The 24852-nt window shown below is 43.5% G+C and overlaps 1 long non-coding RNA gene across 3 annotated transcripts in view; it reads right to left on the bottom strand.

Annotated features, from left to right (window-relative positions):
• Nucleotides 1–1314: 1314 nt before the first annotated feature.
• LOC140065159 (uncharacterized) overlaps nucleotides 1315–24852 on the bottom strand; it is an 81308-nt gene continuing 57770 nt past the window's right edge. For all 3 annotated transcript variants that reach the window (XR_011847861.1, XR_011847862.1, XR_011847863.1), the window contains 3 exons: nucleotides 9193–9317; nucleotides 2275–2396; nucleotides 1315–1380 (listed from right to left, as the gene is read on the bottom strand). This is a non-coding gene — a long non-coding RNA (uncharacterized lncRNA). The remainder of the gene's footprint in view (nucleotides 1381–2274; nucleotides 2397–9192; nucleotides 9318–24852) is intronic.

The following is a 24852-nucleotide window of genomic DNA, read 5'->3' as shown; positions in this document are numbered from 1 at the left end:
TATGAAGCCTGGTTCTGGTGCTGTATGTATGTATGGAGCCTGTTTCTGGTGCTGTATTTATGTATGAAGCCTGGTTCTGGTGCTGTATTTATGTATGGAGCCTGGTTCTGGTGCTGTATTTATGTATGGAGCCTGGGTCTGGTGCTGTATTTATGTATGAAGCCTGGTTCTGGTGCTGTATTTATGTATGAAGCCTGGTTCTGGTGCTGTATTTATGTATGAAGCCTGGTTCTGGTGCTGTGTTTATGTATGAAACCTGGTTCTGGTGCTGTGTTTATGTATGAAGCCTGGTTCTGGTGCTGTATTTATGTATGGAGCCTGGTTCTGGTGCTGTGTTTATGTATGAAGCCTGGTTCTGTATTTATTTATTGAGCTCCATTGTTTTTTTAAGTATTAACATTTTTTATTTAAAGGAATACAAAATTTAAAATATAAAATACAGTCAATATCAAAATATAATTTTACTTTAGAATACTATATATCCTCTAGACCCCCCACTCAGCACCCCAACTTACCCTCCCTGACTGCAAAAAGATTAAGGGGAATGAAAAAAATGTCTTTTTCTGGTGCTTTATTTTTATCCATAGCCCAGTTCTGGTGCTAGATTTTTGTCTAGAGCTCAGCTCTGGTGCTGCATTTTGCCTATAGCCCAGGTCTGGTGCTGTCTTTTTATCCGTAGCCCAGTTCTGGTGCTTTATGTTTGTCCATAGCCTGGTTCTGGTGCTGTATTTTCGTCCAGATTCTGGTGCTGTATTTTGTCCAGAGCCTGGTTCTGGTGCTATATTTTTTGTCCAGAGCCCAATTCTGGTGCTTTATTCCTGTAATAAGCTTGGTTCTGGTGCTGTATTAATCTTCTGAGCTGTTTTAATTAATTCAGGAGGAGGCACTATACTATAATTTACTAGTCTGGTGGATATTGTGTGGGGGTCACTGTATAGATTATAATTAATTTGTGAAAGCATTGTATGCACATTACAAACTCGGCGCTGCATACAATAAAATTATTCATTTTATTCCTAATTTTTAGGGGGCATTGTACAAGTGACAAGGACTTTTTGGGGTGGGGAATTCAACAAAGACTTCAAATTGCAATACTGTAGAAAAACTACCCACATGATGAGGTTTTAGAGGTTATAGTGATAATAAGTCATCTGGTTACCCATAATGCAATGCATTTCATTATTTACATATCACATCTGCGGCCTCTGGGACCAGCTGAACCAGAAGTTCTGGGGTCTGGAAGCCACCATCATGCTGGAACCAGAAATCAACACAAGGTAAGAACTTATTTGTATAGTCCATTCATTGGGGGTTTCCAGAATTCAAGGAAAACCCCTTTACCAATACATTTCCCATAATGCACCACAAGACAACAGCCACCTACGACAGTGATGGCTAACCTATGACACGCGTGTCAGTGCTGACACATGTAGCCATTTTCACTGACACGCGGCTGCCTGAGAGTTAAGTTTCATCCTACATGACCAGGTGCAGTAGCCAGGAGGCTGAGAGATTGAACTGAGCTTCCAGCACTCCCCCCTCCTCCTCCTCCCCCGGGCCGGCCCCTCCCCATGTGTGAGCTGTGCCTAGTGTCTCCAGTCAGCACAGGTATCCGCACAGGGCACAGCAGGAGAGGTGACCCGGCCATACACCCAGGAGGCTCCTCTGCAGCTCCTGATAGTTGTGGTGGGGGTAGGATGGCAACACAGTCAGAGGCCACATTGCTGCTGCCTTGTGTGATGTCCCAGCAGCTGCCACCTCTACACTGACCAGCTCCAGAGCAGGGATGAGGGAGGACAACAACTCCCATCATACAGTGAGTAAGGTCAGTGCACTGTATGATAGAAGACAGTCATCAGGACTTGTGTGTCAGTTTTGTGACGTACAAGCCCTGAAATAATCGCAACGCCTTGCAAATCGCCAGACATTGCGATTATTTTGCTCCGCACACCTTCTCCATGCCAAGAGGGCATGAAGGAAATGCGGACAGCGGTGCCTGCGCCCTCGCTATAACCTGTGAACTTTCATGACTGAAAGTTTGCAGGTTACTAAGCAATTTCACACCTGTCTGATTGTATGGCAGTACATGGTAGGATCAATCAGACAATCCACGGTTAAAGTACCCTAGAAGTTAAATAGTATACATATTTGTTATTTAAACTATAAATATCAAAAAAATATGTTTTTTTTGTCAAGGTGACACACCACCCGAGTTATGCTCGGTTTTTTGGCGAATTTTGACACACCAAGCTCAAAAGGTTGCCCATCACTGACCTACGAGGAACCAGTAGTGGGACGTAGGAGGTCACTAGCCCAATCCAGAACCCGGCCGTTCTGTTACGTCCGGCTGATCGCCTGAGCATCATATATGGTTCTTCTTAAAGCTGCTCCTCGTCCTGCAAAACATAAGCCACAAGCAACAGAAATAAAACTCTCCGCACTCGTCATCACCACAAACTTTAATATGTGAATAATGTCAAATGGAATAAGCTCAATGAGCGGAAAGGGGTTAAAAGAAGTCACTCAACAGGTGGAATGTTCCCCAAAATATAACCATTCAAAAATACAATGTAACTCACAAAAAACAAACCCGACCAGTTACACCTCTGGAAAAGTAACAAAGTTATAGGTTATAGAACACAGAACTGATAGGATGTAACCTGAGAGATAATTGTGTCATTCTAAAGACCTCTATAGGGGCTGATACCCCGGCACAGACACAGGACCTGGTGTAAGTACTGGAGTATACTATAGGTTAGCCCATGGGGCCGATTGATAAACCGATACAAAATATGGACCTTGTTTAGTAAAATACATCCAACTTTATTAAACAGAATGAGAAATACACAGACGAGATACGAGAGATTGTTGCAATGTCCTGGGATGTGACGTCATTTGCTCCAGGAAGTTTTTCGGGTTACTACATCCAGGCTGACGTCTAGCTGGTGTTCCCTGCTACTACCCTATTCCACCTGCAGCCTCAGCATGGATCAGATACAATGGGACCGACCCACCCTGAGAAGTACATGGGGGCCCCAATCCTGCACATCCTTCTGTTCTGGGGTAAATGTGTGGGGTGAATCTGAGGGTGCATGTGTATGGGGCATCTGATGGATATTCATTATTGTAAGGTTAGAGGTCTCCCACATCACCCCACTGTACAGGTCCTTACATACTCAGCGCTCCAGTGCAATTGTTGTGCAGGACCTGTCCAGCCCAGCTCCATCTCTAAGGTCCATCACCCTCTGCAGCCGGTGGACTATTATAACCACTGACCGCTATGTGGGTATCATACTCGGGCCACTAACCTCAGGGATAGGTTACTGTTGTCTTACCTGCTGGTTGCAATAGATGGTAGTGAACTACAACTCTCAGCATACTACTACTACTACTACTAGTTGGACACTATAGATGTGGTGATAGACCTCGGAGTTCAGTAAATTCTGCCTCCTCCACATTCATCAAGGACTCACAGGTAGAAGATATTCAGAGCTTGTATCCGAGCTGGCACTACAAGTCCCAGCATGCCATTGTAGCATCAGATAGAAGAACACAACCTGCTTGGCCTCTCAGGATCCTAGAATAGAAGCCTGGGCTTGCTGGGACTTCTGGTTCCTAAGCAGAGGAAGAGGAGCAAAGGGGCTGTTGTCTGTAACATTGCAGCTGTGGCACCACAATTACCAGCATGTCTTGTCACAGGTAGTTAAATGCAGCTGCCACATCGGTAATGCTGGACGTTGTTGACAGAGGAGAACTAAAAGTCTCAGAAAGCGATTCTAGTGTCAGGAGTCAGAGGAAGCAACGTCAAAATGTCAGTCGAAATAGTTTTCATTGCGATTGAAACGCATTACAACAGCTGACGAGAGGTGATTTGTCTAATTACATTACTGTTAATATTTGCGTTTACAAAATGTGATGTTAACACATGTGTTAACACTGTGTTTACATATGCATTTTTTTTAAACATTGTGTTAGCAAATGTAAACCGTAATGTAATTTGGCGAATCGCCTTTCCTCAGCTTTTGCAATGCGTTTCAAACGCAATGAAAACACAACCAACAACGCAGCATGTGAACGCGGCCTCAAGCTGCTGTGGTGGTCCTTCTTTGTTTACAGCCTGATAGTCCAGGGCAGAGCATTCCATAGAATAGGTAAATGACCCCCAATGTGTATCATATGATGTACCTTGTGGCTGTGGGTTATAAGCACAGAGGAGCCTGCGGATGTTTAGGAACCAGAAGTCCCAGCAAAACCCTCAGCACGGATGTACAGGCAGCCCGACCCCTGGCAGACACTAGAATGCCATGCTGAGACTTGTAGTTCACCTCTGCCAACACCTCAGGGAGCATTCACACGATGATTGACACATTCCACTTCAGCTCCAGCCTTGATTACATGCTGAGGTTACATTGTGTTTTAGTAAATGCAAAGGAAACACAATGTAACCTCTGCATGTGATCCAGGCTGGAGCAAGTGGAATGGGTCAAAAACGCATCAGAAAACGCGCATGGAAATCTTGTGAATGCGCTCTCAGGGTGCGTTCACACTGTTAAAGTAGCTTTTTGGTTACATTTACCATTGGTGTGTTACCAGGAGGGATGGCAAGTGCTGAGGATGCAGCATGTGAACACACCCTGAGGTGGGAGGGGATTTATGCAGAGCACAGGGGAGGGCACAGGTGAGGGTGAGTGCTCGCAGGTGAGTGCAGCCTCAGTGATGTCTCAGGGACACCCCAGGAGGCTGCTCGGCCGCTGCTCCTTCCTCTTCGTCCTGGCTCTGGTCTTTGATGTGGTGGGGCTCAGCCTCATCCTCATTGGCATCTTTGTCACCCTGGAGCTGAATGGCAGAAGTTTTGGGGAGTTCTTGATCTACACTGGGGGGATCCTGCTCTTCTTCAGCCTGCTCTGGTGGTTAGCCTGGTACTCCCTCAATCTGGAGGTCTCCATAGAAGATCTGATGAAGGAATCTCAGGTCTCCCCCAAGAAGAGTAACCTGGTCCAACTGGCCAGGAAGTTCTCCGAGAGGTTCTCCAAGGGGAGCAGAAGGAAAACTGAGCCAGTGCCCAGCAGGGTGCCCCCTGTGCCCAGCACCCCCTCACCCCTGGATGCTGCTGTCTTCATCAACAATGCCTACAGCTGCTCCCAGGACACCCCGACCCCTGCAGGGTCACAGCTGGAGCTGAGTGTGAATGGACACCTAGTGGTCACAGAAGGCCTGAGGGTGGAGGACAGGCTGGTCTAGGAGTGGATGGACAGGTGAGGTTACCAGCGGTGCCAGGCGGAGGTACATATGAACTAATACAATGCTGTCGTGTATTCTGGGAAAGCTGAGTTATGACTAACTTGGGTGCTTTAGGAAAGCTGGGTTAAAAATAATAAAACCACTTTGGGAAAGCTGGATTATGACTAATTTGGGAAAGCTAGGTGAGAACCAATATGGCTGCTTTTGACCATCACCCAGCTTTCCCCAGTCGCCAATATGAATGTGGCCTTTGAATGATCCCAGTACCTCCTGTGGGACTACAAGTGTCAGCATGCCCCCAGGGTCTCCTCAGCGAGGATCTTCCAGGTAGTTATTTATTGCTGTTATTTCCTGGAGCTGCCGCCCAATATGACATAATGTGCCCCGTGTCCTGGCATCCCTGGAATGTCATTAGTCGGTGTTCACACAGATTTCTAGGTCCATCGCCCCCTCTGGTCAAAATCTTATGAAAAGGGGAGGGGGGTGCTTGCTGCGACCCCTGGAGAGGTAGTAAGGGGAGGGGGTGCTTGCTGCGACCCCTGGAGAGGTAGTAAGGGGAGGGGGTGCTTGCTGCGACCCCTGGAGAGGTAGTAAGGGGAGGGGGGTGCTTGCTGCGACCCCTGGAGAGGTAGTAAGGGGAGGGGGTGCTTGCTGCGACCCCTGGAGAGGTAGTAAGGGGAGGGGGTGCTTGCTGCGACCCCTGGAGAGGTAGTAAGGGGAGGGGGGTGCTTGCTGCGACCCCTGGAGAGGTAGTAAGGGGAGGGGGGTGCTTGCTGCGACCCCTGGAGAGGTAGTAAGGGGAGGGGGGTGCTTGCTGCGACCCCTGGAGAGGTAGTAAGGGGAGGGGGGTGCTAGCTGCGACCCCTGGAGAGGTAGTAAGGGGAGGGGGGTGCTAGCTGCGACCCCTGGAGAGGTAGTAAGGGGAGGGGGGTGCTAGCTGCGACCCCTGGAGAGGTAGTAAGGGGAGGGGGTGCTAGCTGCGACCCCTGGAGAGGTAGTAAGGGGAGGGGGGTGCTCGCTGCGACCCCTGGAGAGGTAGTAAGGGGAGAGGGGTGCTCGCTGCGACCCCTGGAGAGGTAGTAAGGGGAGGGGGTGCTCGCTGCGACCCCTGGAGAGGTAGTAAAACACATTATAAAAGCTGAGGAGAGGAGATTTGCCTAATTATATTATTGTTAACATTTGCATTTACAAAATGCTGTGTAAACATGTTAACAAATGTAAATGTAAATAGTAATGTATTTTGGCAAATCACCTCTCCTCAGCTGTTGTAATGAGTTTTAAACACAATGAAAAGGCAACCAAAGCGCAATGTGTGAATGCAGCCTGGGGGGGGGGGGTGTGCTCGCTGTGACCCCCGGTTGAGGCGGTAAGGGAGAGGGGGTGCTCGCTGTGACCCCCGGTTGAGGCGGTAAGGGAGAGGGGGTGCTCGCTGTGACCCCTGGCTGAGGCGGTGAGGGAGAGGGGGTGCTCGCTGTGACCCCTGGCTGAGGCGGTGAGGGAGAGGGGGTGCTCGCTGTGACCCCCGGTTGAGGCGGTGAGGGAGAGGGGGTGCTCGCTGTGACCCCCGGTTGAGGCGGTGAGGGAGAGGGGGTGCTCGCTGTGACCCCCGGTTGAGGCGGTGAGGGAGAGGGGGTGCTCGCTGTGACCCCCGGTTGAGGCGGTGAGGGAGAGGGGGTGCTCGCTGTGACCCCCGGTTGAGGCGGTGAGGGAGAGGGGGTGCTCGCTGTGACCCCCGGTTGAGGCGGTGAGGGAGAGGGGGTGCTCGCTGTGACCCCCGGTTGAGGCGGTGAGGGAGAGGGGGTGCTCGCTGTGACCCCCGGTTGAGGCGGTGAGGGAGAGGGGGTGCTCGCTGTGACCCCCGGTTGAGGCGGTGAGGGAGAGGGGGTGCTCGCTGTGACCCCCGGTTGAGGCGGTGAGGGAGAGGGGGTGCTCGCTGTGACCCCCGGTTGAGGCGGTGAGGGAGAGGGGGTGCTCGCTGTGACCCCTGGCGACCCCTCGGCGTGACATTGGATTTCCCACAAGAGGTGGGATCCTCAGGATCCAGCGGGCTCTGCAGGTAGCCCCTCCATTATACACTGCTGTACACAGGTGACGCTCACATCTGAGCCTATAGGGAAGCATCTCTGGGGCTGGAGCTGGTCGGACGACTTCCAGGAATATGACACGAACAGTCCCTCCTCAATTTCTGATGTGACCTCCACCCAAATATGTGAAATAATGGGGTTACTCTACCCGAAAACATTTTGTCACTGATCTACAGGGTTGATGACAGATGTTCTGCAGATCATCCACAGACGCCGGACCTGACGTGTAGCATGGAGCGCGTGTGTCCTCTCACACAGGAGAGATAAGCCCGGAGGGGCTCGTGCTGCACGTCAGGGCTACATCATGCTGCAATGTGGGGCCTATGACCGGGAGGGAGAATTAGGGTCCCACTCCCCACTGTTCCATCCCATGCACCAGAGAATATTTTACCTCCGGAGAACATGTCCCCTCAGGCTTCTTCCTGATTGGCTATAGTAAGGAGGTGGCACTGAGCGCTATACATCACACATGGAAAGCAATTACCATACTCCACAGTAATAACCATTACATCCCATGATGACTGCTGCACCCAATTTACCTGCTAATAGCCCTGTGTTATTAGCCCTCCCCCCCCCCCTCCTAGGGGGGAGCTCTGCACAATAGCCGCCCCCTCCTCCCCCTCCGATTGGGCTTGCCCATTTCAATGGAATCAGAGCTGTAAATCCTGGGCGAGGCCTGGGGATGGGAGATGGATCTTGGAGGGAGTTTCCCGCAGTTTCTAATCTTGTACATCCCCCTCCAAAGATTACAGGGGTCTATGTAAATAAATGAGCCACAAGGGGGCGCTGCAGGCAGATCCATGTGTTCCCGTAGACGGGAGATGTAACTGGGGAACATCTGTAGGATCTGGTGGAGCAGAACACGCGATGCCGGGCAATAACGGACCCAAAAATTGTCTATTTGGGAATGTTTTTGGGAAAATGTTGCAATTTTTGAGCCAAAGTGGATGGATCCAACTCTTGATTTAAAAAGCTGGATAGGGAATAATAAGCCTCATTGGCCGGGGGTCCGCTCCTCTTGTCCCTCCACCCCCACCTCTTATTCATGGAGAATTAGGGGGAGAATAAGTCCATACAATATCGAATTTTCATCTCAACTTACAGTAGATGTTGGAATTCGCTTCCCAGTCCTTTTTTATTTTTTGGAGATGGTTACCCAAGTTTTATAGCACCAAACTGCAATACCAGTCCTGACCTACTGACATGTGGGGGCGCTATTGTTGTGTTACTGTCTCACATCCTTGGTGTAATCAGTGTGTACAGAGTTGCCCTTTACGACTTGATAGTCAATGTATTGTATGTTTTTCTCTTTAGGTCGGAAAGAAACGGAACATTTCATGAAATTCCCGGATGAGGAATCCATTTCTACTGTGACCGAATTATCGCTGGCGCCTGTTCTCCCCCCAAATCCCTGAGGCTCCGCCTCTCTTTTATCGGGCGGATGTGATGTTTTATACAATGACACTATTTATAGTCACTGGTTGTACTATTATTTTTATACAGTGTTTTGGCATAATTTTTTCTTTGCCCCTCCCCCATAGCGATAGGAATTTTTTTTTTTTTTTTAAGCTTAATTTTTTTTTTCGTGTCCTTTTTTACAACATGTTTACAAATGTTTATTTCTATGTAAAAAAAAATCTAATTGCTGTTTATTACGGGTATTTTTTTTTTTCGGAGGGGATTTTTATATTTTCCTATGTTTTACATTTTATGGAACAAGAGGATCAGACTCGCACACGGGAATGCCAAAAATTGGACTTTTTTTTTTGTGGCAAAACAGAACATAAAAGTTCATCTTGTATTTTTTTTCAGGATAATTTTTTTTTTTTTTCACACTCAAATTGCAATAAATGTGAATGAATATTACCTTATCGGAGGGACGTGATTCTTTCTGCACTTCCTCGGCACCTCTTGTACTCGGCTTTCTCAATGAATTTCTCTCTGATGTCTCGGCTGCATTCTCTCTTGCTAGTAAGAAGATTACATGGCTGTCTATGGAGAGGGGAGGGGGGAGAAGTGAGTTGCGGCAGCTCAGCCTCCACCTAGGGCAGGGGTCGGGAACCTATGGCTCGGGAGCCGGATGTGGCTCTTCTGATGGCTCTGGGACAAATCATTGATTCATAGTGATTGTCAGTGTGTACATGTAAGACGCAGGGATGTTACCGCTGCCTGCCTCCTGCATGTCACCCAGTTCCTGCACCTGACAGAGGCCAAAACACGTTGTGCATCCAATAAATGATCCTGTAATTTTATACAAAGGCAATCCGAAACTTTGTTGCACGAAGCGTCGAAATAGACGAGATAACTACATGTGTACAAATATTTGATACTGGGGGCATGTGCCATGGTTACCAATATACTGTGGGGCATGTGCTGGGGCCGCCTGTCTACTTGGGGGCATGTGCTGGGGCCGCCTGTCTACTTGGGGGCATGTGCTGGGGCCGCCTGTCTACTTGGGGGGCATGTGCTGGGGCCGCCTGTCTACTTGGGGGGCATGTGCTGGGGCCGCCTGTCTACTTGGGGGGCATGTGCTGGGGCCGCCTGTCTATTTGGTTGCATGGGATGTGGCTACATATGTGCTGGGGCTCCCTATTTACAGGGGGGGCCGAGTGCTGGGGCTCCCTATTTACAGGGGGGGCCGAGTGCTGGGGCTCCCTATTTACAGGGGGGGCAGTGCATATTGTATGGCTCTCACAGAATTACATTTTAAAATATGTTGTGTTCATGGCCCTCAGAGCTAAAAAGGTTCCGGACTCCTAACCTAAGGGCTCGGGGAGAATTTAGAATTATAAAACGGAGAATACTACTAGAAAGTGAAGTCTTTAGGATGTTCTGTTCTCATTGTGGAGAATGATGGGGAAGAGGGGAAAAGGATTGGCCATGTTACATTTTTAATACATCTGATGCCCCTCCCAGAAGTGCCTGGTGGCTTATTCCTTCGCTATAGGCCAAACCCAATGTATGGAGGAATAGCCGATGGCTAAGGAGTATAGTTTGTTCTGCCCAGGATTTGAGGGAGCAGGATGGGAATTGTGCAAACCGTACTCAAAAGTCGTCCTCCTCGGGGTGGTTGGTGCTGTACCAGGTCTAAGGCTTAGAATTGGTGACAGTCCAAATATTTGTAAGAAGGTCATCTGTATTAGGAGATGAGTGGCCTCCTGACTCTCGCCCCCACAGCAGATGTCATGGGAGATCCGGATTTGGCTGATGAATTTTTACATGCATGATAATGAGATGTATAGCAGCGGCTCACCCTGCGCCCCATCATTCAGGACACAGGTATGTAGTAATATGGAGGCCGTGCTCGCTTACTGCTGCTCCCTGCATTGTCTGAGTACTCGCGTCACTATGAATCTATATACACTGTACAGACTTACATCTTTATTGTGTAAGGATTTTATATACCGAGATCACTCAAAATGTCAAAACAATGCTCTCATCGTGACAATGAAGTGTCAGGGGTGTGGAGGATATTGGGAAACAGGTGAACAGTCCTTGTAGATGATGTGGCAAAGACGATACAAAAATAAAACCCGGAATCTATTCCCCGTCTTGTGGGACGCGCAGCGCAGGGGTTTCCCAGGAAGTAAAGAGTAACCCAGCTCATCATGGGGACTAATGTGGGGGATATTATGTGTGAGCCTCAGATCTACTCCCTGCACCCACTTATAACAAAACCAAACGATGAACCTACTTCATAGGTCACATCACAAAGACATTTGGGGGAAAATGTCATTGCTGCTCAAGGGAAGCATCAAAGAAGACCCCATGGCGGTACCACAAGCCCAATACCAGCCGATTCTTCTTATGCTTTTATTGCAATTACAGTTTTTCTCTATAGATGGAAAAATGCTTAAAATATATAAAATAAAGGGATTATAGGCGCAACCACAGCACGCAGTACAACAGAATTCACTCACTGACTTACCGACGACATTGGGGCTTATTTACATAGTATTTTCATCGGGTTTTCCGACTTTTCGGGGATCACGCCACCAGGACAGGGATTAAGAAGGGTATTGTGTTGCACGCGATTGGAATTTGGCGCAATCGCACCGGCTTTCGTGCGATACAGATCAGGGGGGTTGGGCCATGGGACAAACCGCAGCATTTAACTTTAAATTGTGTCGCAAGCCATGCACTTACATGCACTGAGAAGGAGAAGGTGAACTCCAGCGCACCTGAGCGGGGAGCGACACATGCAGGATAGCTGGCGCACGCTTGCAGTGAATCGCGGCACAGTGCATGTTCATCTGACATTCCAGATCGGAGATCGCGACGTGGACAGGTAAGTAAATGTGCCCCATTGCGTGTGAGCCTGATATCTACTCTGGGCGCTCACTTAAAACCTACCATTTCTGTTTGCCCCAGGTCTTCCTTGTCATCAGAACCTCATCGTTCCCAACACAAAGTCATTTTGGGAAGAAAATAGATATTTTAGCATTGTTTATGAAAGGAAACCTCAATGTGGACCCCATTGCAGTACCACAAGACCACTGTGCGTGGCATCTTCCTGTGCTGGCATTGCAATTACAGTATTTCTCTATAGACAAATGCTTCAAATATATATAAACGAGAGGGATAATACATTTCCATTAACTTCCAAACATCATTTTACTTTGCAGCTACTAACATATCAAAAAGCACAGTGTATAGCAGAAGTATAAAGCATGGAGGTTGTGATTCTGGCTGCTTCTACTATTATATATGCAGGCTAGCCTATGTTATGTGTCAACTAAACATCACACATATAATTTATGTACTTCACACCTCCCAACATTCCCGGAAGAAGAGGAACAGTCCTGGATTTCCGCTCCGTCCCAAGAAACCTGTGCTGTTTCACGTCCTCATGTTAACAGATTGCCAATGGGTGAGGTCCACATGGTGCAGAGAAGGAGGTCAGCGGAGCAGAGGCCCAGAGCTTACTTACCCTTGGACAGCAGAAATGTGAATACAGGCGGTCCCCTACTTAAGGACACCCGACTTACAGGCAACCCATAGTTACAGACGGACCTCTCTGCCCACTGTGACCTCTGGATGCTTTACTATAGTCCCAGACTGCACTGATCAGCTGTAAGGTGTCTGTAATGAAGTTTTATTGATAATTCTTGGTCCAATTACACCAAAAATTTTGAAACTCCAATTGTCACTGGGGCAAAAGAATTTTTTTTTCCAGAACTTCTATTATAAAATATACAGTTTCGACTTACATACAAATTCAATTTAAGAACAAACCTCCAGACCCTATCTTGTATGTAACCCGGGGACTGCCTGTAAGGGCAATTGCCTCCAAGCAAGTTTGATCCAAGCGACTCTTGTCCCAATGTGACCTCTGTTTCGTGAAAACTATTGTTGTGCGCCTACTGTCTGTCACTGGTGGGGGCCCTGGGTCTTACAGTTACTTGTCTTCACATCTATAGCTTTCAGTAACAACGACTTCTTACTGGCCGAGTACAGAAGGACAAATTAGGTTTGTCAAAACATTATAGGTGGCTGTACGCTGGCGTATCTAAGCCTCCCCAACGAGTGATAAACCTGCCTAGTGTAACACTGACTGCTGTATCTAACACTGGCATGTAGGGTACATAGCGAAAAAAGTGAACAGTTCTGGAGACGGTGTAAAAACAATACAAAAATAAGACCCGCCACGCACTGAGGTGTGGACTCCACTCCGGTAATGGGGTTTTCCCTGCTCATAATGGGGACTCACTCAATGACATTGTAGGAGAGCCTTCTATCTACGCCTGTGCCCGATTGTAACAAAACTGAACAATGAACTTACCATTTCAGCTTTTGCTTAGGTCATTAGGACCTCATAGGTCACATCACAAAGATGGTTTGGGGTGATTACAGGTATAGCACTGCGTTCTAAGGGAAGCGTCAATGCGGACCCCATGGCGGTACCAGAAGACCACTGCCAGTGCTTTCTTATTGAGCTTTCAATCCAATGACACTTTTTCTCTATAGACGAACAATGCTTCAAATATATAAAAGAGAGGAATAAGACAAGCTCCAGTTTCCAACGACCACAGCACATAGCGCCACAGAATTGTATATGCTTCACCAATAAATTGCCACTCAGGAAGGCAAGGGCCTATAGTCTTGTTACCCTCGGACAGCTAAAATGTGAATAAGGACAGTTGCCTCCAGTTTGACACATCCAACACGGTCCCCGATGTCATCTCTGTGTCATGTTGTTGCAAGTCTCTTGTCTTCCACTAGTGGGAGCCCTAGGTCTTATTAGTTACTATTAGTAACGTCTATAGCTTTCAGTAACACACGGCTTCTTACAGGCTGGGAACACAGGGACAAATTATGTAAATTTTAATATTAAGTTTTTCAAAACGTAGATGATTGTATGCTGGTGTATCTAAGCCTACAGATTGTGAGATAAGTCTGCGTGCTGAGCTGCTGTATCTAAGACCAGCATGTGATACTCAACCGCAGCAATCTATATGACACCCAACGTAACATTCCTCTCATAGAAACCTAGGTTTTAACCTCTGAGTCTGTTTGTCCAGGGTGTTGTATGGCGCATGTCTTTATCTATCAGAACTGACATTATGACTCCGTAACCCGACTAATGTAATACTGTAATACTAACTAAAATACTGAGAAAAGGAAAGTATTGTCTGTACAATGAGTATTGTCATCCGATCTATAAATGACTAAACCATAATCCTGCCTAAAGTCAAGAACCCGATCCTGTCTGTAATCTGCTTATGTCTGAATAAAGATTGTACACACAGAGAAGTGGTAAACTACTGTATCTGCAATATGCACAAGAATATAACTACTATAATACTGCCCCGTATGTACAGGAATATAACTACTATAATACTGCCCCCTATGTACAGGAATATAACTACTATAATACTGCCCCCTATGTACAGGAATATAACTACTATAATACTGCCCCCTATGTACAAGAATATAACTACTATAATACTGCCCCCTATGTACAGGGATATAACTACTATAATACTGCCCCCTGTGTACAAGAATATAACTACTATAATACTGCCCCCTATGTACAAGAATATAACTACTATAGTACTGCCCCCTATGTACAGGAATATAACTACTATAATACTGCCCCCTATGTACAGGAATATAACTACTATAATACTGCCCCCTATGTACAGGAATATAACTACTATAATACTGCCCCCTATGTACAGGAATATAACTACTATAATACTGCCCCCTATGTACAGGAATATAACTACTATAATACTGCCCCCTATGTACAAGAATATAACTACTATAATACTGCCCCCTATGTACAAGAATATAACTACTATAATACTGCCCCCTATGTACAGGAATATAACTACTATAATACTGCCCCCTATGTACAGGAATATAACTACTATAATACTGCCCCCTATGTACAGGAATATAACTACTATAATACTGCCCCCTATGTACAGGAATATAACTACTATAATACTGCCCCCTGTGTACAGGAATATAACAACTATAATACTGCCCCCTATGTACAAGAATATAACTACTATAATACTGCCCCCTATGTACAGGAATATAACTACTATAATACTGCCCCCTATGTACAGGAATATAACTACTATAATACTGCCCCCTATGTACAGGAATATAACTACTATAATACTGCCCCCTATGTACAGGAATATAACTACTATAATACTGCCCCCTATGTACAGGAATATAACTACTATAATACTGCCCCCTATGTACAAGAATATAACTACTATAATACTGCCCCCTATGTACAAGAATATAACTACTATAATACTGCCCCCTATGTACAGGAATATAACTACTATAATACTGCCCCCTATGTACAGGAATATAACTACTATAATACTGCCCCCTATGTACAGGAATATAACTACTATAATACTGCCCCCTATGTACAGGAATATAACTACTATAATACTGCCCCCTATGTACAAGAATATAACTACTATAATACTGCCCCCTATGTACAAGAATATAACTACTATAATACTGCCCCCTATGTACAGGAATATAACTACTATAATACTGCCCCCTATGTACAAGAATATAACTACTATAATACTGCCCCCTATGTACAAGAATATAACTACTATAATACTGCCCCCTATGTACAAGAATATAACTACTATAATACTGCCCCCTATGTACAGGAATATAACTACTATAATACTGCCCCCTATGTACAGGAATATAACTACTTTAATACTGCCCCCTATGTACAGGAATATAACTACTTTAATACTGCCCCCTATGTACAGGAATATAACTACTATAATACTGCCCCCTATGTACAAGAATATAACTACTATAATACTCCCCCTATGTACAAGAATATAACTACTATAATACTGCCCCCTATGTACAGGAATATAACTACTATAATACTGCCCCCTATGTACAGGAATATAACTACTATAATACTGCCCCCTATGTACAGGAATATAACTTCTATAATACTGCCCCCTATGTACAGGAATATAACTACTATAATACTGCCCCCTATGTACAAGAATATAACTACTATAATACTGCCCCCTATGTACAAGAATATAACTACTATAATACTGCCCCCTATGTACAGGAATATAACTACTATAATACTGCCCCCTATGTACAAGAATATAACTACTATAATACTGCCCCCTATGTACAAGAATATAACTACTATAATACTGCCCCCTATGTACAAGAATATAACTACTATAATACTGCCCCCTATGTACAGGAATATAACTACTATAATACTGCCCCCTATGTACAGGAATATAACTACTTTAATACTGCCCCCTATGTACAGGAATATAACTACTTTAATACTGCCCCCTATGTACAGGAATATAACTACTATAATACTGCCCCCTATGTACAAGAATATAACTACTATAATACTCCCCCTATGTACAAGAATATAACTACTATAATACTGCCCCCTATGTACAGGAATATAACTACTATAATACTGCCCCCTATGTACAGGAATATAACTACTATAATACTGCCTCCTATGTACAAGAATATAACTACTATAATACTGACCCCTATGTACAGGAATATAACTACTATAATACTGCCCCCTATGTACAGGAATATAACTACTATAATACTGCCCCCTATGTACAGGAATATAACTACTATAATACTGCCCCCTATGTACAGGAATATAACTACTTTAATACTGCCCCCTATGTAAAGGAATATAACTACTATAATACTGCCCCCTATGTACAAGAATATAACTACTATAATACTCCCCCTATGTACAAGAATATAACTACTATAATACTGCCCCCTATGTACAGGAATATAACTACTATAATACTGCCCCCTATGTACAGGAATATAACTACTATAATACTGCCCCCTATGTACAGGAATATAACTACTATAATACTGCCCCCTATGTACAGGAATATAACTACTATAATACTGCCCCCTATGTACAGGAATATAACTACTATAATACTGCCCCTATGTACAGGAATATAACTACAATAATACTGCCCCCTATGTACAAGAATATAACTACTATAATACTGCCCCCTATGTACAAGAATATAACTACTATAATACTGCCCCCTATGTACAGGAATATAACTACTATAATACTGCCCTTATGTACAAGAATATAACTACTATAATACTGCCCCGTATGTACAGGAATATAACTACTATAATACTGCCCCTATGTACAGGAATATAACTACAATAATACTGCCACTATGTACAGGAATATAACTACAATAACACTGCCCCCTATGTACAAGAATATAACTACTATAATACTGCCCCCTATGTACAAGAATATAACTACTATAATACTGCCCCCTATGTACAGGAATATGACTACTATAATACTGCCCCCTATGTACAGGGATATAACTACTATAATACTGCCCCGTATGTACAAGAATATAACTACTATAATACTGCCCCCTATGTACAGGGATATAACTACTATAATACTGCCCCCTATGTACAAGAATATAACTACTATAATACTGCCCCCTATGTACAGGGATATAACTACTATAATACTGCCCCCTATGTACAAGAATATACCTACTATAATACTGCCCCCTATGTACAAGAATATAACTACTATAATACTGCCCCCTATGTACAGGAATATAACTACTATAATACTGCCTCCTATGTACAGGAATATAACTACTATAATACTGCCCCCTATGTACAAGAATATAACTACTATAATACTGCCTCCTATGTACAGGAATATAACTACTATAATACTGCCCCCTATGTACAAGAGTATAACTACTATAATACTGCCACCTATGTACAAGAATATAACTACTATAATACTGCCCCCTATGTACAAGAATATAACTACTATAATACTGCCCCCTATGTACAGGAATATAACTACTATAATACTGCCCCCTATGTACAGGGATATAACTACTATAATACTGCCCCCTATGTACCGGAATATAACTACTATAATACTGCCCGCTATGTACAGGAATATAACTACTATAATACTGCCCCCTATGTACAAGAATATAACTACTATAATACTGCCCCCTATGTACAAGAATATAACTGCTATAATACTGCCCCTATGTACAGGAATATAACTACTATAATACTGTCCCCTATGTACAAGAATATAACTACTATAATACTGCCCCCTATGTAGAGGAATATAACTACTATAATACTGCCCCCTATGTACAGGAATATAACTACTATAATACTGCCCCCTATGTACAAGAATATAACTACTATAATACTGCCCCCCATGTACAGGAATATAACTACTATAATACTGCCCCTATGTACAGGAATATAACTACTATAATACTGCCCCCTATGTACAGGAATATAACTACTATAATACTGCCCCCTGTGTACAGGAATATAACTAATATAATACTGCCCCCTATGTACAAGAATATAACTACTATAATACTGCCCCTATGTACAGGAATATAACTACTATAATACTGCCCCCTGTGTACAAGAATATAACTACTATAATACTGCCCCCTATGTACAGGAATATAACTACTATAATACTGCCCCCTATGTACAGGAATATAACTACTATAATACTGCCCTCTATGTACAAGAATATAACTACTATAATACTGCACCCTATGTACAAGAATATAACTACTATAATACTGCCCCCTATGTACAAGAATATAACTACTATAATACTGTCCCCTATGTACAGGAATATAACTACTATAATACTGCCCCTATGTACAGGAATATAACTACTATAATACTGCCCCCTATGTACAGGAATATAACTACTATAATACTGTCCCCTATGTACAGGAATATAACTACTATAATACTGCTCCCTATGTACAGGAATATAACTACTATAATACTGCCCCCTATGTACAAGAATATAACTACTATAATACTGCTCCCTATGTACAGGAATATAACTACTATAATACCGCCCCTATGTACAAGAATATAACTACTATAATACTGCCCCCTATGTACAAGAATATAACTACTATAATACTGCCCCCTATGTACAAGAATATAACTGCTATAATACTGCCCCCTATGTACAAGAATATAACTACTATAATACTGCCCCTATGTACAGGAATATAACTACTATAATACTGCCCCCTATGTACAAGAATATAACTACTATAATACTGCCCCCTATGTACAGGAATATAACTACTATAATACTGCCCCCTATGTACAAGAATATAACTACTATAATACTGCCCCCCTATGTACAGGAATATAACTACTATAATACTGCCCCCTATGTACAAGAATATAACTACTATAATACTGCCCCTATGTACAGGAATATAACTACTATAATACTGCCCCCTATGTACAAGAATATAACTACTATAATACTGCCCCCTATGTACAGGAATATAACTACTATAATACTGCCCCCTATGTACAAGAATATAACTACTATAATACTGCCCCCTATGTACAGGAATATACCTACTATAATACTGCCCCCTATGTACAGGAATATAACTACTATAATACTGCCCCCTATGTACAGGGATATAACTACTATAATACTCCCCCCCTATGTACAAGAATATAACTACTATAATACTGACCCCTATGTACAGGAATATAACTACTATAATACTGCCCCCTATGTACAGGGATATAACTACTATAATACTCCCCCCCTATGTACAAGAATATAACTACTATAATACTGACCCCTATGTACAGGAATATAACTACTATAATACTGACCCCTATGTACAGGAATATAACTACTATAATACTGCCCCCTATGTACAGGAATATAACTACTATAATACTGCCCCCTACGTACAAGAATATAACTACTATAATACTGCCCCCTATGTACAAGAATATAACTACTATAATACTGCCCCCTATGTACAGGAATATAACTACTATAATACTGCCCCCTATGTACAGGAATATAACTACTATAATACTGCCCCCTATGTACAGGAATATAACTACTATAATACTGCCCCCTATGTACAAGAATATAACTACTATAATACTGCCCCCTATGTACAAGAATATAACTACTATAATACTGCCCCCTATGTACAGGAATATAACTACTATAATACTGCCCCCTATGTACAGGAATATAACTACTATAATACTGCCCCCTATGTACAGGAATATAACTACTATAATACTGCCCCCTATGTACAGGAATATAACTACTATAAACTGCCCCCTATGTACAAGAATATAACTACTATAATACTGCTCCCTATGTACAGGAATATAACTACTATAATACTGCCCCTATGTACAAGAATATAACTACTATAATACTGCCCCCTATGTACAAGAATATAACTACTATAATACTGCCCCCTATGTACAAGAATATAACTGCTATAATACTGCCCCCTATGTACAAGAATATAACTACTATAATACTGCCCCTATGTACAGGAATATAACTACTATAATACTGCCCCCTATGTACAAGAATATAACTACTATAATACTGCCCCCTATGTACAGGAATATAACTACTATAATACTGCCCCCTATGTACAAGAATATAACTACTATAATACTGCCCCCCTATGTACAGGAATATAACTACTATAATACTGCCCCCTATGTACAAAAATATAACTGCTATAATACTGCCCCCTATGTACAAGAATATAACTACTATAATACTGCCCCCTATATACAGGATATAACTACTATAATACTGGCCCCTCTGTACAGGAATATAACTGCTATAATACTGCCCCCTATGTAAAAGAATATAACTACTATAATACTGCCCCTATGTACAGGGATATAACTACTATAATACTGCCCCCTATGTACAAGAATATAACTACTATAATACTGCCCCCCTATGTACAGGAATATAACTACTATAAAACTGCCCCCTATGTACAAGAATATAACTGCTATAATACTGCCCCCTATGTACAAGAATATAACTACTATAATACTGCCCCCTATATACAGGATATAACTACTATAATACTGCCCCCTCTGTACAGGAATATAACTGCTATAATACTGCCCCCTATGTACAAGAATATAACTACTATAATACTGCCCCCTATGTACAGGAATATAACTACTATAATACTGCCCCTATGTACAGGAATATAACTACTATAATACTGCCCCCTATGTACAGGATATAACTACTATAATACTGCCCCCTATGTACAGGAATATAACTACTATAATACTGCCCCTATGTACAGGAATATAACTACTATAATACTGCCCCCTATGTACAGGAATATAACTACTATAATACTGCCCCCTATGTACAGGATATAACTGCTATAATACTGCCCCCTATGTACAGGAATATAACTACTATAATACTGCCCCCTATGTACAGGAATATAACTACTATAATACTGCCCCCTATGTACAGGATATAACTGCTATAATACTGCCCCCTATGCACAGGAATATAACTACTATAATACTGCCCCCTATGTACAGGAATATAACTACTATAATACTGCCCCTATGTACAGGAATATAACTACTATAATACTGCCCCCTATGTACAGGAATATAACTACTATAATACTGCCCCCTATGTACAGGATATAACTGCTATAATACTGCCCCCTATGTACAGGAATATAACTACTATAATACTGCCCCCTATGTACAAGAATATAACTACTATAATACTGCCCCCTATGTACAGGAATATAACTACTATAATACTGCCCCCTATGTACAGGAATATAACTACTATAATACTGCCCCCTATGTACAGGATATAACTGCTATAATACTGCCCCCTATGTACAGGAATATAACTACTATAATACTGCCCCCTATGTACAAGAATATAACTACTATAATACTGCCCCCTATGTACAGGATATAACTGCTATAATACTGCCCCTATGTACAGGGATATAACTGCTATAATACTGCCCCCTATGTACAGGAATATAACTACTATAATACTGCCCCTATGTACAGGGATATAACTGCTATAATACCGCCCCTTGTGTACAGGATATAACTGCTATAATACTGCCCCCTATGTACAGGATATAACTGCTATGTCAGGAGGTGACGGTGTAACATAACGCTGTGTTCTATATTTATCCTCCTGATGAAACACGTTACACATGTAGCAGGACAGTGATTAGTACATGTGTCCCGCCAGTAATCTGTGCTGCGGTTTTCTTCTGCACAATGCCACCACCCGCAGCCAAGGTGTTGTTGTTCTCGGTCTATCATGTCATCCGTCAGGTTTTTCAGGGCAGAAATAGCTCAGAAATGTCCCGGCGGGGAGTAAAGAGTTACTGGTGTGCGGTGAGATAGCAGGCAGAGGTGTGGACTGTTTGACTATCCATATACCTGGTGGAAAACGTCACAACGTATAACCTGCGCCTCAGCCATGTAAAGGTCTCCTCGTCATAGCCCAGGGTGTCCGCCACCATGAAGTCTCCGAAGTTCATCGGCCGCTGCACCCCCATATTCCTCATCGCCCTCCTCTTTGACCTGGTGGGGGTCATTCTGCTCCTTGTGGGGATATTCGCTCCCTATAGTTACTGGGATTTCTACATCTACACCGGGGCCATCATCATCGCCCTGAGTCTGGTCTTCTGGGTCTTGTGGTACACCTTCAACGTGGTCGTCTCTCACAAGGAGCTGGACTTGGGGTTCTAGACTGCGAGTTACATCTAACAAGAATCATAACTCAAGATTTAGAATCTTTTGTATCTAAAATCTTTCCTTGTTTGGAATTGTGCCGGACATCGTGACGGAATATTCCCTGCAGGGAAGACGATAACCCGGAGCACAAAGGTGATGTATGTATGGAGAACAAATACTGAACTAAATGTTTTAATTATTATGTGCTCATTTTTCTTGAAGGTTTCATATATTTGTATCTTGTATTATACTCCAGAGCTGCACTCACTATTCTGCTGCTGGTGCAGTCACTGTGTACATACATGACATTACTTATCCTGTACTGATCCTGAGTTACATCCTGTATTATACCCCAGAGCTGCACTCACTATTCTGCTGCTGGTGCAGTCACTGTGTACATACATGACATTACTTATCCTGTACTGATCCTGAGTTACATCCTGTATTATACCCCAGAGCTGCACTCACTATTCTGCTGCTGGTGCAGTCACTGTGTGCATACATGACATTACTTATCCTGTACTGATCCTGAGTTACATCCTGTATTATACCCCAGAGCTGTACTCACTATTCTGCTGCTGGTGCAGTCACTGTGTGCATACATGACATTACTTATCCTGTACTGATCCTGAGTTACATCCTGTATTATACCCCAGACCTGCACTCACTATTCTGCTGCTGGTGCAGTCACTGTGTACATACATGACATTACTTATCCTGTACTGATCCTGAGTTACATCCTGTATTATACCCCAGAGCTGCACTCACTATTCTGCTGCTGGTGCAGTCACTGTGTACATACATGACATTACTTATCCTGTACTGATCCTGAGTTACATCCTGTATTATACCCCAGAGCTGCACTCACTATTCTGCTGCTGGTGCAGTCACTGTGTACATACATGACATTACTTATCCTGTACTGATCCTGAGTTACATCCTGTATTATACTCCAGAGCTGCACTCACTATTCTGCTGCTGGTGCAGTCACTGTGTACATACATGACATTACTTATCCTGTACTGATCCTGAGTTACATCCTGTATTATACTCCAGAGCTGCACTCACTATTCTGCTGCTGGTGCAGTCACTGTGTACATACATGACATTACTTATCCTGTACTGATCCTGAGTTACATCCTGTATTATACCCCAGAGCTGTACTCACTATTCTGCTGCTGGTGCAGTCACTGTGTGCATACATGACATTACTTATCCTGTACTGATCCTGAGTTACATCCTGTATTATACCCCAGAGCTGCACTCACTATTCTGCTGCTGGTGCAGTCACTGTGTGCATACATGACATTACTTATCCTGTACTGATCCTGAGTTACATCCTGTATTATACCCCAGAGCTGCACTCACTATTCTGCTGGTGCAGTCACTGTGTACATACATGACATTACTTATCCTGTACTGATCCTGAGTTACATCCTGTATTATACCCCCAGAGCTGCACTCACTATTCTGCTGCTGGTGCAGTCACTGTGTACATACATGACATTACTTATCCTGTACTGATCCTGAGTCACATCCTGTATTATACCCCAGAGCTGCACTCACTATTCTGCTGCTGGTGCAGTCACTATGTACATACATGACATTACTTATCCTGTACTGATCCTGAGTTACATCCTGTATTATACCCCAGAGCTGCACTCACTATTCTGCTGCTGGTGCAGTCACTGTGTACATACATGACATTACTTATCCTGTACTGACCCTGAGTTACATCCTGTATTATACTCCAGAGCTGCACTCACTATTCTGCTGCTGGTGCAGTCACTGCGTACATACATGACATTACTTATCCTGTACTGATCCTGAGTTACATCCTGTATTATACCCCAGAGCTGCACTCACTATTCTGCTGCTGGTGCAGTCACTGTGTACATACATGACATTACTTATCCTGTACTGATCCTGAGTTACATCCTGTATTACACTCCAGAGCTGCACTCACTATTCTGCTGCTGGTGCAGTCACTGTGTACATACATGACATTACTTATCCTGTGCTGATCCTGAGTTACATCTTGTATTATACCCCAGCGCTGCACTCACTATTCTGCTGCTGGTGCAGTCACTGTGTACATACATGACATTACTTATCCTGTACTGATCCTGAGCTACATCCAGTATTATACTCCAGAGCTGCACTCACTATTCTTCTGCTGGTGCAGTCACTGTGTACATACATGACATTACTTATCCTGTACTGATCCTGAGTTACATCCTGTATTATACCCCAGAGCTGCACTCACTATTCTGCTGCTGGTGCAGTCACTGTGTACATACATGACATTACTTATCCTGTACTGATCCTGAGTTACATCCTGCATTATACCCAGAGCTGCACTCACTATTCTGCTGCTGGTGCA

The sequence above is a fragment of the Engystomops pustulosus genome, chromosome 6 (genome assembly GCF_040894005.1).
Source record: "Engystomops pustulosus chromosome 6, aEngPut4.maternal, whole genome shotgun sequence".
In the NCBI taxonomy this organism is placed as follows: Eukaryota; Metazoa; Chordata; class Amphibia; order Anura; family Leptodactylidae; genus Engystomops; species Engystomops pustulosus.
The sequence above is the reverse complement of the archived record's forward strand: the minus strand, read 5'-3'. Positions and strand labels throughout refer to the sequence as shown.